At 40.5% G+C, this 14830-nt stretch overlaps 1 protein-coding gene and 1 pseudogene across 1 annotated transcript in view; one reads left to right on the forward strand and one right to left on the reverse strand.

The window, feature by feature from the left end:
• Positions 1-14830, forward strand: part of USP49 (ubiquitin specific peptidase 49) — a 227162-nt gene that overhangs the window by 46140 nt on the left and 166192 nt on the right. The gene's annotated exons all lie outside the window — the stretch shown is intronic.
• Positions 1-14830, reverse strand: part of LOC128652396 (tigger transposable element-derived protein 1-like) — a 44685-nt pseudogene that overhangs the window by 20718 nt on the left and 9137 nt on the right.

The following is a 14830-nucleotide window of genomic DNA, read 5'->3' on the forward strand; positions in this document are numbered from 1 at the left end:
CCTAGCTTGATAGGCTAGTTTTGTGGCTGGTGTCTACTAGACTTGTGTTGGAGCTGGGGGCTTCATCTGGAGCACGATAAATTCTTGTGCTAATTTTAGGCAGTTCTGGGGAGTGACTGTTTTTTCCTCGATCGCTCTTTCATGAGTGCGGATTGCGCTCTGTGTGAGGTATGGGCGCTGCCTTGTCCCTCTGGGTTTTCATAGGGACATTTCATGGTCCTTTGGACTTCCATTCAGATAGGGGTAGGTTTTTTTTCCCCTCCCTTCCTTCTGTTCGGTCATTGGAGTTCATTCTCTACGCATTTTTTTTTTTTCTTGTTGCAACCATGGGTTGCTCTTGACTTTTGCTGGGGTTCCTTTTTACCCTAGTTTCTGAGCTTTTATATCTCTTGTTGAGTCTTTCCCTTTTTTATTCCCTTCTGGGAATATGAGGAATTGTATGGGCTTGGAGCCTACGGGACTTGCCTCTTTGGGGGCTTTGTGCTCTGTGGAATCTAGCGATTTTGAGCGGTCTCTTTCTGGGCCTTGCTGGATTTAACTGATGGGCAGTTACTTAGTCCTTTCAGTTTTGTCCTTCTGTTCTTTACAGCTGTTTTTTTGTCTGGTTGGCTAATTTCAGGCTGTAGTGCCCTTCGAATGGGCCACCTCGTCTACCCGCCCTTTTTTGCATTCAGTGTCATCTATAGCTTGGGTATTTGTTTTCCCAAAAGTAATGAATGCAGCTGTGGACTCTCCCCGTTTTAAGAAGAAAAACATAAATTATGCTTACCTGATAATTTTCTTCTGATGGGGAGAGTCCACAGCTCCCCACCCACATTTTTATGTGGAGCGGCCGTGTTTTAGTTTTTTATTCTTCTGGCACACTTTTTTTTCACCTGATATTTGTCCTACTGTTCCTTGTTCCCTTGGCAGAATGACTGGGGGATGAGGGAAGTGGGGGAGGTATTTAAGACTTTGGCTGGGGTGACTTTGCCTCCTCCTGGTGGCCAGGTTCTGAATTCCCAAAATTAATGAATGCAGCTGGGGACTCTCCCCGTCAGAAGAAAAGAAAATTATCAGGTAAGCATAATTTGTTTTTCAATCTTTGTATTGATGTAATTGTTTGCCATACAATATTAGGTATCTGGGCGGATGCGACTATATACATTTGCCATAACATACTACAGGTATACCCCGCTCATACAGCGGGTTAGGGACCGGAGCCCCGCTGTAAAGTGAAAACCGACTTAAAGTGAGTCAAGGCATTTTTTACTTGTTTTTCACTTGCCAGTGTGTTTACAAGCTTAAAAACATGTTTGAAATAACATATATAGGTGTGCAATAGTGCTAAGTTTAGTTTAACACTAGAACAAGACAGTACACTACTGTATTCAGTTATGCAGACAGTAGAAAGGGATACATATACTGTATACAGGTACTGTACAGTACAACATGTAGTACAATACAGTGGTATGTGCTTTATTGCTTACCTTTGCTTATGATTCATCATCTGAGTCTTCAATGCAAATCAGTTTTGAAGGTGGAGAACTTGACAAAGATTCATCAGGTCTTGATGTTGAAGGTGATGATGATGGCTGTGGGACTTTATTAAAATATGATAGCAAAGAAGTTTGCTTCATGGACTGACGCTTCCTTTCTCAAAGTATTTCTTTATAACATGCAAATCCATTTGACACAATTTTATTAACTGAAGAACTTCTTTCAAAATTGCCATCAATCTGCTCCAAACCTGCCAAACCCTTTTCAATTAAACTGACATATTCCTCTAATTCTTTTGTTGGCATTTCCCTAATGCAAACTGGGTCTTCATCAGTAGAACCATCAGTTTCAAGAAACAGTCTTCTTTGCTCTTCAATCATAATCAAATCTTCATCTGTCAATGGCTGGTCATGAGATGCAAGTAATTCTGTAACATCTTCAGGCTCCACTTCTAGTTCAAGTTGTCTAGCCATGTCCACAACGCTAGCATTGACTTCCTCTACCGAAGTCTCAAGGCCGGGAACATCATCCATAAAGGTGGGGATTAGCTTTTTCCACACACGTCTCAATGCTGATTCTGAAACTTCATTCCAGGAATCTCTAATTGCTTTAATAGCATCTAGAATTGTAAATCCTTTCCAGAAGGCTTTTAATTTGTTCTGTGTTACACCATCAGATGCATTGCTATCTAAGGCAGTTATAGCAGCAGTAAATGTCTTCTTCAAATAATATGCTTTGAAGGTTGCAATCACTCCCTGATCCATAGGCTGAAGAATAGATGTGGTGTTTGCAGGCAAGAAAACAACTTGAATCTCATTGTACATTTCCATTAAAGCTCGTGGGTGAGAAGGTGCATTGTCAGTAAGCATTAAAATTTTAAAAGGAATTTTCTTTTCCTTGCAGTAGGCTTCAACTGTGGGTTTAAAATAATCTGTAAACCATGTTGTAAATAGACTTGCTGTCATCCAGGCTTTAGTGTTTGATTTGTAGTAAACAGGCAGGCTAGATTTAGCATAGTTTTTTCAGAGCCCTGGGATTCTCAGAATGGTAGATCATCATAGGCTTCAGCTTCAAATCACCAGCTGCATTAGCACCTAAAAGCAGTGTTAGTCGATCCTTTGCAGCTTTGAATCCTGGCATTAACTTTTCCTCCTTTGCAATGAATGTCCTAGATGGCATTTTTTTCCAGAAAAGGCCGGTTTCATCAACATTAAATATTTGCTGTGTGGTGTAACCACCATCTTCTATAATTTTAGCCAGCTCTTCTGGAAAAGCCTCTGCAGATTCAACATCTGCACTAGCTGCTTCCCCTTGCACTTTAATGTTGTGCAGATGACTTCTTTCCTTAAACCTGTTAAACCAACCTCTGCTAGCTTCAAAATTTTCATCTTTAGCACTCTCACCTCTTTCAGTCTTCATTGCATTAAACAAGGATAGTGCCTTGCTTTGAATAATGGCTTGGCTTAAAGGAACATTGTGGCTGGTTTGATCTTCTATCCAAACCACTAGCAGCTTCTCCATTTCAGCAATAAGGTTGTCTCTCTTGCGAATCACTTTTGTGTGCACTGGAGTAGCACTTTTTACTTCTTTTAAGTATTTTTCTTTAGCGTTCACCACTGTGCTAACTGTTGTGCGAGCCAAACCTAACTTGCGGCCTATATCTGAGTTGGACATGCCTTGCTCACTCATCTTTATCATTTCCAACTTTTGATTCAATGTAAGAGGCTTACGGATCCTCTTTTTTTTTTTTCATCACCTGGAGCCAGGGCCATTGTAGAAATGTAGAAATAAAATAAAGACTAAAATACAAAACAGAGATGATACTGGGAGTGAATTTTTAAATTATGAAAAAAAAAAAAACATGAAAAAAAAAAGATTGTCTGCTCCTATTGCAATGATTGGTTTTACCTTTGTGCTTACCTTGAATAGTACAGGTAATAATCTCATATGCCTTCTTCATCTCATACAGTATGTCTGTACAGTACCATACCATAACCTAATGTACAGTACTCTACTGTACCTGTACTGTATGCCAGATCCTTATTTTATGTGGAGATCTCAAACCATGCCAAACAATACTGTACAGTACTAAAGTAGGTTATGTTTTATGGTATGGTACTGTATATGAGATGGAGGCATATGAAATGCTTACCTGTACTATTCAAGGTAAGCACAAAGGTATTATGACAATAATACTGTATACAGTACAGTACATACAGTAACACTGCATATACTGGTACTTGTACTGTACCTTTATTGGCCAAAAAATACTGCTTATGTACGGTACAATTACTGTATGGATTTAACAAATAATCCTGTTACAGTACTGTACCTTTAATGGACAAAAAATACTGTGCTTATGTATACTGGACTTACCAAATTATCTGGTACAGTACAATACTGTACTGCACAGTTTTAGCAACCCTAAAGTCTTTCCAAGGTACTCTGTAAAACCGCATGCAATTTTTCGTCTAAGTCCTGCGCTGTGCCGCGCTGAGAAACTACTTCCGGGTTTGCAGCGGCGACGTATTAGCGAATCGACGTAAAGCGGGGTATACCTGTACTTATTATTTATTGCTGTTGAATGGATCTGCCATTTTAAAAAATCCTTTTATTGCTTGTACTCCAGTACTAAGGGTATTTTTTATTGTGCACTTCTGGTAGGTGGCTCCAACAGTATTTTTCATATGGTAATGCTGTTTTATGGCTGTGCAATAATTTTACTTTGTTAGTGGATATGTCAGTATTTGCCATATCTTGTTTGTTTTTTACTGTCTATTGCTTTACATTTCCATACCTAGTTATCCAAAGCATGTTCCATGTCTGGTTCTGTGCCATGGTATTCTTCAATTAAATTGTGCTGTACTATTGTTGTACATATCTATAGTGCTGATTATTAGAGGACAATTGCTTAGAGTTCCTGTTTTTAGGAGGTATGTTGTGGTGCTGTCCTCCGCGGCTTCCTGTTAAGGGTTGGGTTTTCCTTCTCTTCTCTAAGGAATCTATGACCGTCAGGATTTTCCTCCTGGATTATCCTTTTTAGAAGGTAGATCATCTGAAAGTCTTTCCTTATTCAGAAGAATGTTTTGAATCTAGTTGTTTCCCAGCTATCTGAGTCTGTCGCCTTTTTTTCTTTTCTTGGTGTTCTCTTTTGAATGAACAGGTTTTTTTTTTCTTAAGGATTTTTATATCCTTAGCATTTAGATCAAAGAACTTGGTGAATGAGGTTTTCTGAAATATGTAATAAGCCATATAAATTAGGTCTACCTTTTACTGCCTCATTGTATAGGAAGGATTTGGTTGTTTCCAGTTTTTTATGGAAATGTTGTTTTTATCAAACAGCCTTCAGAGGTTCTGTTTTCTTGGAGGAGTCTTCTTTTTTCTGTGTGCGGGATCGGTAGTTTAGGGAGTATTATCCCTATTATGGGATTTTTTCCTCATAGAAGTGTTTTTCTAATTCCCGTTTTTTGTTTAGCATATACTTATACATGGCATCTCCTCTATTATCTTTGCATGTTTAGCTTGTGGTTATGGCCAAATGGTTCGGTCAGCTACTGAGAGGTTGCAAGTTTGATCCTGAGCTCAGCTTCCTATTTCTTAGGTTGCTTTTCTTTTGATTCTAGATTCTCAGACTGGCTGCTTGGAGTTTATCAACTGACTTTGACTCAGAGAGGTTTTTTCTGAGTTTTTGTTTTGATTCTCTAATACTCCCCGGGGGAATCCGTGTCTGATTCAACGCTGTGATTGGAGGAAGCCGGATTCCTCATTTAGACCCAGGAAGAGGCTTTGCGATGGGTGGAGGAAGCTGGAGCAGCTGTCTAGTTTAAAAGATGTTGTGTTTTTTTTGTTTTTTTTTTGTTTTGTTTTTTCTCAATAGGAGTGAAAAGGTAAATTTTGATTTAAAGTGCCCCCGTTTTTAACCAAATTTTTAAAAACCGGCCACTTTACATCAAAATTGACATTCACTTTAATCTTAGTTTTTCTCAGTTATTTTACGGCATGTTCTTTTGGCATCAAGTTATTATACTGAAGGTAAGATTCTTGTTGCCAAGCTCTTCTGCACATAGAGTTTCAGAACTGTCTGCTTTTCAGAGTGATCCACCCTTATTTGAGGTCTCTCCAGGATAAGCATCTGCTACAGACAAATTAGGTTTCCCTACCTAGAGGTAGTGTCGACGTATAACATAAATCTGAAATTGACTGTACCGTCTGTTTGGCTTAATCCTGATTTCTCCAACATAGGTGTGTCCGGTCCACGGCGTCATCCTTACTTGTGGGATATTCTCTTCCCCAACAGGAAATGGCAAAGAGCCCAGCAAAGCTGGTCACATGATCCCTCCTAGGCTCCGCCTACCCCAGTCATTCTCTTTGCCGTTGTACAGGCAACATCTCCACGGAGATGGCTTAGAGTTTTTTAGTGTTTAACTGTAGTTTTTATTATTCAATCAAGAGTTTGTTATTTTGAAATAGTGCTGGTATGTACTATTTACTCAGAAACAGAAAAGAGATGAAGATTTCTGTTTGTATGAGGAAAATGATTTTAGCAACCGTCACTAAAATCCATGGCTGTTCCACACAGGACTGTTGAGAGCAATTAACTTCAGTTGGGGGAACAGTGAGCAGTCTCTTGCTGCTTGAGGTATGACACATTCTAACAAGACGATGTAATGCTGGAAGCTGTCATTTTCCCTATGGGATCCGGTAAGCCATGTTTATTAAGATCGTAAATAAGGGCTTCACAAGGGCTTATTAAGACTGTAGACTTTTTCTGGGCTAAATCGATTCATTATTAACACATATTTAGCCTTGAGGAATCATTTATTCTGGGTATTTTGATATAATAATATCGGCAGGCACTGTTTTAGACACCTTATTCTTTAGGGGCTTTCCCAAATCATAGGCAGAGCCTCATTTTCGCGCCGGTGTTGCGCACTTGTTTTTGAGAGGCATGACATGCAGTCGCATGTGAGAGGAGCTCTGATACTTAGAAAAGACTTTCTGAAGGCGTCATTTGGTATCGTATTCCCCTTTGGGCTTGGTTGGGTCTCAGCAAAGCAGATACCAGGGACTGTAAAGGGGTTAAAGTTAAAAACGGCTCCGGTTCCGTTATTTTAAGGGTTAAAGCTTCCAAATTTGGTGTGCAATACTTTTAAGGCTTTAAGACACTGTGGTGAAAATTTGGTGAATTTTGAACAATTCCTTCATGTTTTTTCGCAATTGCAGTAATAAAGTGTGTTCAGTTTAAAATTTAAAGTGACAGTAACGGTTTTATTTTAAAACGTTTTTTGTACTTTGTTATCAAGTTTATGCCTGTTTAACATGTCTGAACTACCAGATAGACTGTGTTCTGAATGTGGGGAAGCCAGAATTCCCATTCATTTAAATAAATGTGATTTATGTGACAATGACAATGATGCCCAAGATGATTCCTCAAGTGAGGGGAGTAAGCATGGTACTGCATCATTCCCTCCTTCGTCTACACAAGTCTTGCCCACTCAGGAGGCCCCTAGTACATCTAGCGCGCCAATACTCCTTACTATGCAACAATTAACGGCTGTAATGGATAATTCTGTCAAAAACATTTTAGCCAAAATGAACACTTATCAGCGTAAGCGCGACTGCTCTGTTTTAGATACTGAAGAGCATGACGACGCTGATAATAATGGTTCTGAAGGGCCCCTAACCCAGTCTGATGGGGCCAGGGAGGTTTTGTCTGAGGGAGAAATTACTGATTCAGGGAACATTTCTCAACAAGCTGAACCTGATGTGATTTCGTTTAAATTTAAGTTGGAACATCTCCGCATTCTGCTTAAGGAGGTATTATCCACTCTGGATGATTGTGACAAGTTGGTCATCCCAGAGAAACTATGTAAAATGGACAAGTTCCTAGAGGTCCCGGGGCTCCCAGAAGCTTTTCCTATACCCAAGCGGGTGGCGGACATTGTTAATAAAGAATGGGAAAGGCCCGGTATTCCTTTCGTCCCTCCCCCCATATTTAAAAAATTGTTTCCTATGGTCGACCCCAGAAAGGACTTATGGCAGACAGTCCCCAAGGTCGAGGGAGCGGTTTCCACTTTAAACAAACGCACCACTATACCCATAGAGGATAGTTGTGCTTTCAAAGATCCTATGGATAAAAAATTAGAAGGTTTACTTAAAAAGATGTTTGTTCAGCAGGGTTACCTTCTACAACCAATTTCATGCATTGTCCCTGTAGCTACAGCCGCATGTTTCTGGTTCGATGAGCTGATAAAGGCGGTCGATAGTGATTCTCCTCCTTATGAGGAGATTATGGACAGAATCAATGCTCTCAAATTGGCTAATTCTTTCACCCTAGACGCCACTTTGCAATTGGCTAGGTTAGCGGCTAAGAATTCTGGGTTTGCTATTGTGGCGCGCAGAGCGCTTTGGTTGAAATCTTGGTCAGCTGATGCGTCTTCCAAGAACAAGCTACTTAACATTCCTTTCAAGGGGAAAACGCTGTTTGGCCCTGACTTGAAAGAGATTATCTCTGATATCACTGGGGGTAAGGGCCATGCCCTGCCTCAGGATCGGCCTTTCAAGGCCAAAAATAAACCTAATTTTCGTCCCTTTCGTAGAAACGGACCAGCCCAAAGTGCTACGTCCTCTAAGCAAGAGGGTAATACTTCTCAAGCCAAGCCAGCTTGGAGACCAATGCAAGGCTGGAACAAGGGAAAGCAGGCCAAGAAACCTGCCACTGCTACCAAGACAACATGATATGTTGGCCCCCGATCCGGGACCGGATCTGGTGGGGGGCAGACTCTCTCTCTTCGCTCGGGCTTGGGCAAGAGATGTTCTGGATCCTTGGGCGCTAGAAATAGTCTCCCAAGGTTATCTTCTGGAATTCAAGGGGCTTCCCCCAAGGGGGAGGTTCCACAGGTCTCAGTTGTCTTCAGACCACATAAAAAGACAGGCATTCTTACATTGTGTAGAAGACCTGTTAAAAATGGGAGTGATTCATCCTGTTCCATTAAGAGAACAAGGGATGGGGTTCTACTCCAATCTGTTCATAGTTCCCAAAAAAGAGGGAACGTTCAGACCAATCTTGGATCTCAAGATCTTAAACAAGTTTCTCAAGGTTCCATCGTTCAAGATGGAAACCATTCGAACTATTCTTCCTTCCATCCAGGAAGGTCAATTCATGACCACAGTGGATTTAAAGGATGCGTATCTACATATTCCTATCCACAAGGAACATCATCGGTTCCTAAGGTTCGCATTCCTGGACAAGCATTACCAGTTCGTGGCGCTTCCTTTCGGATTAGCCACTGCTCCAAGGATTTTCACAAAGGTACTAGGGTCCCTTCTAGCTGTGCTAAGACCAAGGGGCATTGCTGTAGTACCTTACTTGGACGACATTCTGATTCAAGCGTCGTCCCTTCCTCAAGCAAAGGCTCACACGGACATTGTCCTGGCCTTTCTCAGATCTCACGGATGGAAAGTGAACGTGGAAAAGAGTTCTCTATCTCCGTCAACAAGGGTTCCCTTCTTGGGAACAATAATAGACTCCTTAGAAATGAGGATTTTTCTGACAGAGGCCAGAAAAACAAAACTTCTAGACTCTTGTCGGATACTTCATTCCGTTCCTCTTCCTTCCATAGCGCAGTGCATGGAAGTGATCGGTTTGATGGTAGCGGCAATGGACATAGTTCCTTTTGCGCGCATTCATCTAAGACCATTACAACTGTGCATGCTCAGTCAGTGGAATGGGGACTATACAGACTTGTCTCCGAAGATACAAGTAAATCAGAGGACCAGAGACTCACTCCGTTGGTGGCTGTCCCTGGACAACCTGTCACAAGGGATGACATTCCGCAGTCCGGAGTGGGTCATCGTCACGACCGACGCCAGTCTGATGGGCTGGGGCGCGGTCTGGGGATCCCTGAAAGCTCAGGGTCTTTGGTCTCGGGAAGAATCTCTTCTACCGATAAATATTCTGGAACTGAGAGCGATATTCAATGCTCTCAAGGCTTGGCCTCAGCTAGCGAGGGCCAAGTTCATACGGTTTCAATCAGACAACATGACAACTGTTGCGTACATCAACCATCAGGGGGGAACAAGGAGTTCCCTAGCGATGGAAGAAGTGACCAAAATCATTCTATGGGCGGAGTCTCACTCCTGCCACCTGTCTGCTATCCACATCCCAGGAGTGGAAAATTGGGAAGCGGATTTTCTGAGTCGTCAGACATTGCATCCGGGGGAGTGGGAACTCCATCCGGAAATCTTTGCCCAAGTCACTCAGCTGTGGGGCATTCCAGACATGGATCTGATGGCCTCTCGTCAGAACTTCAAAGTTCCTTGCTACGGGTCCAGATCCAGGGATCCCAAGGCGGCTCTAGTGGATGCACTAGTAGCACCTTGGACCTTCAAACTAGCTTATGTGTTCCCGCCGTTTCCTCTCATCCCCAGGCTGGTAGCCAGGATCAATCAGGAGAGGGCGTCGGTGATCTTGATAGCTCCTGCGTGGCCACGCAGGACTTGGTATGCAGATCTGGTGAATATGTCATCGGCTCCACCTTGGAAGCTACCTTTGAGACGAGACCTTCTTGTTCAGGGTCCGTTCGAACATCCGAATCTGGTTTCACTCCAGCTGACTGCTTGGAGATTGAACGCTTGATCTTATCGAAGCGAGGGTTCTCAGATTCTGTTATCGATACTCTTGTTCAGGCCAGAAAGCCTGTAACTAGAAAGATTTACCACAAAATTTGGAAAAAATATATCTGTTGGTGTGAATCTAAAGGATTCCCTTGGGACAAGGTTAAGATTCCTAAGATTCTATCCTTCCTTCAAGAAGGATTGGAAAAAGGATTATCTGCTAGTTCCCTGAAGGGACAGATTTCTGCCTTGTCTGTGTTACTTCACAAAAAGCTGGCAGCTGTGCCAGATGTTCAAGCCTTTGTTCAGGCTCTGGTTAGAATTAAGCCTGTTTACAAACCTTTGACTCCTCCTTGGAGTCTCAACTTAGTTCTTTCAGTTCTTCAGGGGGTTCCGTTTGAACCCTTACATTCCGTTGATATTAAGTTATTATCTTGGAAAGTTTTGTTTTTAGTTGCAATTTCTTCTGCTAGAAGAGTTTCAGAATTATCTGCTCTGCAGTGTTCTCCTCCTTATCTGGTGTTCCATGCAGATAAGGTGGTTTTACGTACTAAACCTGGTTTTCTTCCAAAAGTTGTTTCTAACAAAAACATTAACCAGGAGATTATCGTACCTTCTCTGTGTCCGAAACCAGTTTCAAAGAAGGAACGTTTGTTGCACAATTTGGATGTTGTTCGCGCTCTAAAATTCTATTTAGATGCTACAAAGGATTTTAGACAAACATCTTCCTTGTTTGTTGTTTATTCCGGTAAAAGGAGAGGTCAAAAAGCAACTTCTACCTCTCTCTCTTTTTGGATTAAAAGCATCATCAGATTGGCTTACGAGACTGCCGGACGGCAGCCTCCCGAAAGAATCACGGCTCATTCCACTAGGGCTGTGGCTTCCACATGGGCCTTCAAGAACGAGGCTTCTGTTGATCAGATATGTAGGGCAGCGACTTGGTCTTCACTGCACACTTTTACCAAATTTTACAAGTTTGATACTTTTGCTTCTTCTGAGGCTATTTTTGGGAGAAAGGTTTTGCAAGCCGTGGTGCCTTCCATTTAGGTGACCTGATTTGCTCCCTCCCTTCATCCGTGTCCTAAAGCTTTGGTATTGGTTCCCACAAGTAAGGATGACGCCGTGGACCGGACACACCTATGTTGGAGAAAACAGAATTTATGTTTACCTGATAAATTACTTTCTCCAACGGTGTGTCCGGTCCACGGCCCGCCCTGGTTTTTTTAATCAGGTCTGATAATTTATTTTCTTTAACTACAGTCACCACGGTACCATATGGTTTCTCCTATGCAAATATTCCTCCTTAACGTCGGTCGAATGACTGGGGTAGGCGGAGCCTAGGAGGGATCATGTGACCAGCTTTGCTGGGCTCTTTGCCATTTCCTGTTGGGGAAGAGAATATCCCACAAGTAAGGATGACGCCGTGGACCGGACACACCGTTGGAGAAAGTAATTTATCAGGTAAACATAAATTCTGTTTCTCCTAGGGAGAGATTGTTACACAACCTGGTGGTTCTTTGGGCATTAAATCTCTACCTTCATACAAGGTGTGTTGGGGTTTTTTTGTGTGTGTGTTTTTCATCAGTCAGCATTTCTGTTCTGTTTGGTTTGTCTCTGGAAAGCGCTAGTCTTTTCTTTATCCTTTGATTGAGAGGTAAGGTAGGACTTCTCAGAGGCAGATCATTTGCCTGCGAATCATGATATTCTGGAATTTGAAAAAGTTCAGAGAAGGGACACAAAACTAATAAGGGAAATGGATAATTTAAACTATAAAGAGAGGTTAGCCAAATTGGGTCTGTTTACTCTAGAAAATAAGTCGCTTGAGAAGTGTTCTGATTACTTTATACAAATATATTCAAGGTCTATATACAGATATGGAGTAAGTGTTGTTAGTAGCAATGCAGTTGCTTGTGACACAAGGTCACAATTTAAAGGGATATGAAACCCAAAAATGTACTTTTGTGGTACAGACAGAACATACAATTAAAACAGTTTCTAATTTACTTGTATTATCAAATTTGCTTTGTTTACTTTGTATTCTTTGTTTATAAGATACCTAGGTGTTTGCATTGACCCCTATATGGCAGGAAGCAGTGCTGCTGTCGAGTGCACCTACAAATGCATAACTGCTGCCAAATAGTGCTCCAGACACATGCAAACTCCTGAGCTTATACCCTGCTTTTCAGCAAAATATACCAAGAGAATGAAGACAATTTGAAAATACAAGTGAATTTGTGAGTTGTTTAAAATTGCATGTTCTGTCTGAATCACAAAATAATTTTCATTTCCCTTTAAGGCTAGAGAAAAGGAGATTTACCGTAAAAAAGCATTAACTTTGTTGGAGATTAAGAGTAATCAAATTGTGGAACTTGCAAAGGAGATGGTGACAAATAGCTTAGATACTGTAAAAATTGGCTTCAATATATTTGTGGCTAAAAACAGAATTTAGGGATATGATAGCTTGAGTTAAATGGATCAACTTTTTAATGGTCCGTTTCTTTAGTGTAAATCAGGTAGACTTCTTTCTTCTTTATACCTCATCTGCTATGTTACTACGTAAAATTAAATAAATAGTTCTCCTGAATTGTTTTAGCGATATTTCTCTAGTAGTGTGTGTGTTTGTGTGTGTGTTGTTTGTTTTGTTTTTAAATAAATTTAAGTGGTTAATAGTGCAACTTAATATGCTCTCATTAAGTAATTGCATTCTTAGAAGTGACTTGTGCTATAGAAACTGTTTTATGTTTGTTCGGTTTTTACGACTGTGGCACAGCTGAGCTGTGAGGGGGAAACCACAATTACTGGTGGTGCTGAGTGTTTGAAACTACTGGTTTGGGGTCTGTGTTCACCCCTGATGATAGGTACTCTCATCTGATAGACCAACTGGGAAGCTACTAGCCACTGTGACCTTTTCTACTAAAGGAAGTAACACCATAGGGTCTCATTAGCATAAACGCATTCAACCCTAACAAAGTCTGTGAAAGAGCAGGGAGCTGTCGGCCTTATTGTGGTTTTATTGTGTGGTTGTGCCAACTTTTTAAACCCTTGCAATTGAATAGTTTGTAACAAAGCAGCCGTTGGAGAGACATCATGTGCATTGTATAGTCACTTTACATAAAGACCCGACCTGCATAGATTTGCACTAAATGCCTGTAATGTTCTAAATCCACACAAATGCAAATCTATAATATTGTGTGTATAAGAAACGTTTCTTTTTGGAAACAACTTTATTTACACGTTTTAATGCTCACTTGTGAAACGGCTTACAGTGGTCAAATTTATTGTAAATAACTATTCATAGACATACAAAAAATTTGAACAAAACATCAGATTTGAGGGTAAGAGAGAGGACGGCTGTAACATATGCATTTTATCAAGAACTGCTGCAGTTTAGTAATCTTTCCGACAGTCAGGGTTAATCCAACACACTCACTGGATTCAGCCATCTGGTTGAACATAAGGGGTGATGCCTGGACTTTTGTTGTGGTTTTTGGAAATGGTGGTCTTAGGTTCGCAGTGTCTGTGCCCTATTTTGTGTGTTTTTTTGTTGTTTTTGTTTTTAATTTTTATATATATATATATTATTTTCAAAGGAGAGGAACTGTTTCCCATTGCACCATAAATTGGCCTCCTGCTGCTTCTGTTTTTTAATTAACATGCTCTCTTACCTGGCTCATCAGTTCTCATTCACAAAATAATTACCTACAACCAATTAACATAATTGTAATTCTCTACCAGACCTTACATTTTTTTTTTCCTTTTCTATTTCTCATGAAGTGCAGCTACACAATTCTATATCAATTTAGAGTTATAAACAATGTGGTTCTAGACAGTATCTTGCAGGGTCACCCAGAAATCTGTACATGTGTAACTGAATTAGAATTTCGCAGCATCCATCTGTTCTTTTAATGAACTGGCATAGTGTTCAGTATCCATCATAAGGTTTTACTGCATTGACACCATGATAGTAACTTTTTAAGGTTTTATGTATCCAGATGCAGTATAATTTATTTATCAAGAACATTATTACAATATGTGTAAACATCTGCCCATGAACTATTTGCCATGATAGGGTAATAAAAAAAAGCTTTGGAAATATGTTTATTTCTATTTTACTGCATGGAAATGGTATTTTATTTCATGGGATTTATATATATACCCCAAAATGATAAATTTACATATTTAATAATTATAATGCCCTCTAGTGGCCACTAAAAGAAGTACCTTTTTTAAAGGGATGTACATTAGATTTTTCTTTGCATAAATGTTTTGTTGATGATCTCTTTTTATAGAGCCCATCTGGGAGTGTTTTTGTAACAATGTATAGTTTTGCTTATTTTTTAATAATGTACTGATTTTCAGTCTCCTAACTAAGCCCCAAAGTTTTAGATGTATACTGATGACTACAGATTCCTCCAGCTCCTGATTGTCTAATAGGTCTTTTCATATGCAGGGGAGGGTGGAGAGTCTGCTGTCCATGTTTCCCTAGCCCCTTTCAGTGGGTGTCCCAGCCTAACCTCCTCAACAGTGCTAAACTGGGAGCTTCTAAGTAAGTTTTTAAAAAAGATTTTATACAGGATTTTTATATCAGTATCTCTGCATATTCTTATTTATAGTAGTGTCTATTACATGCAGTTATATGAAAATTGTTGTATACTGTCCCTTTAACATCAAAAAGTCCAATTTAAAAAAGGAGGGGATCCAAATTCGATTTCCTAATGTTCCACAAGTAATGAGC

Source organism: Bombina bombina, chromosome 3, assembly GCF_027579735.1.
Source record: "Bombina bombina isolate aBomBom1 chromosome 3, aBomBom1.pri, whole genome shotgun sequence".
Taxonomy (NCBI): domain Eukaryota; kingdom Metazoa; phylum Chordata; class Amphibia; order Anura; family Bombinatoridae; genus Bombina; species Bombina bombina.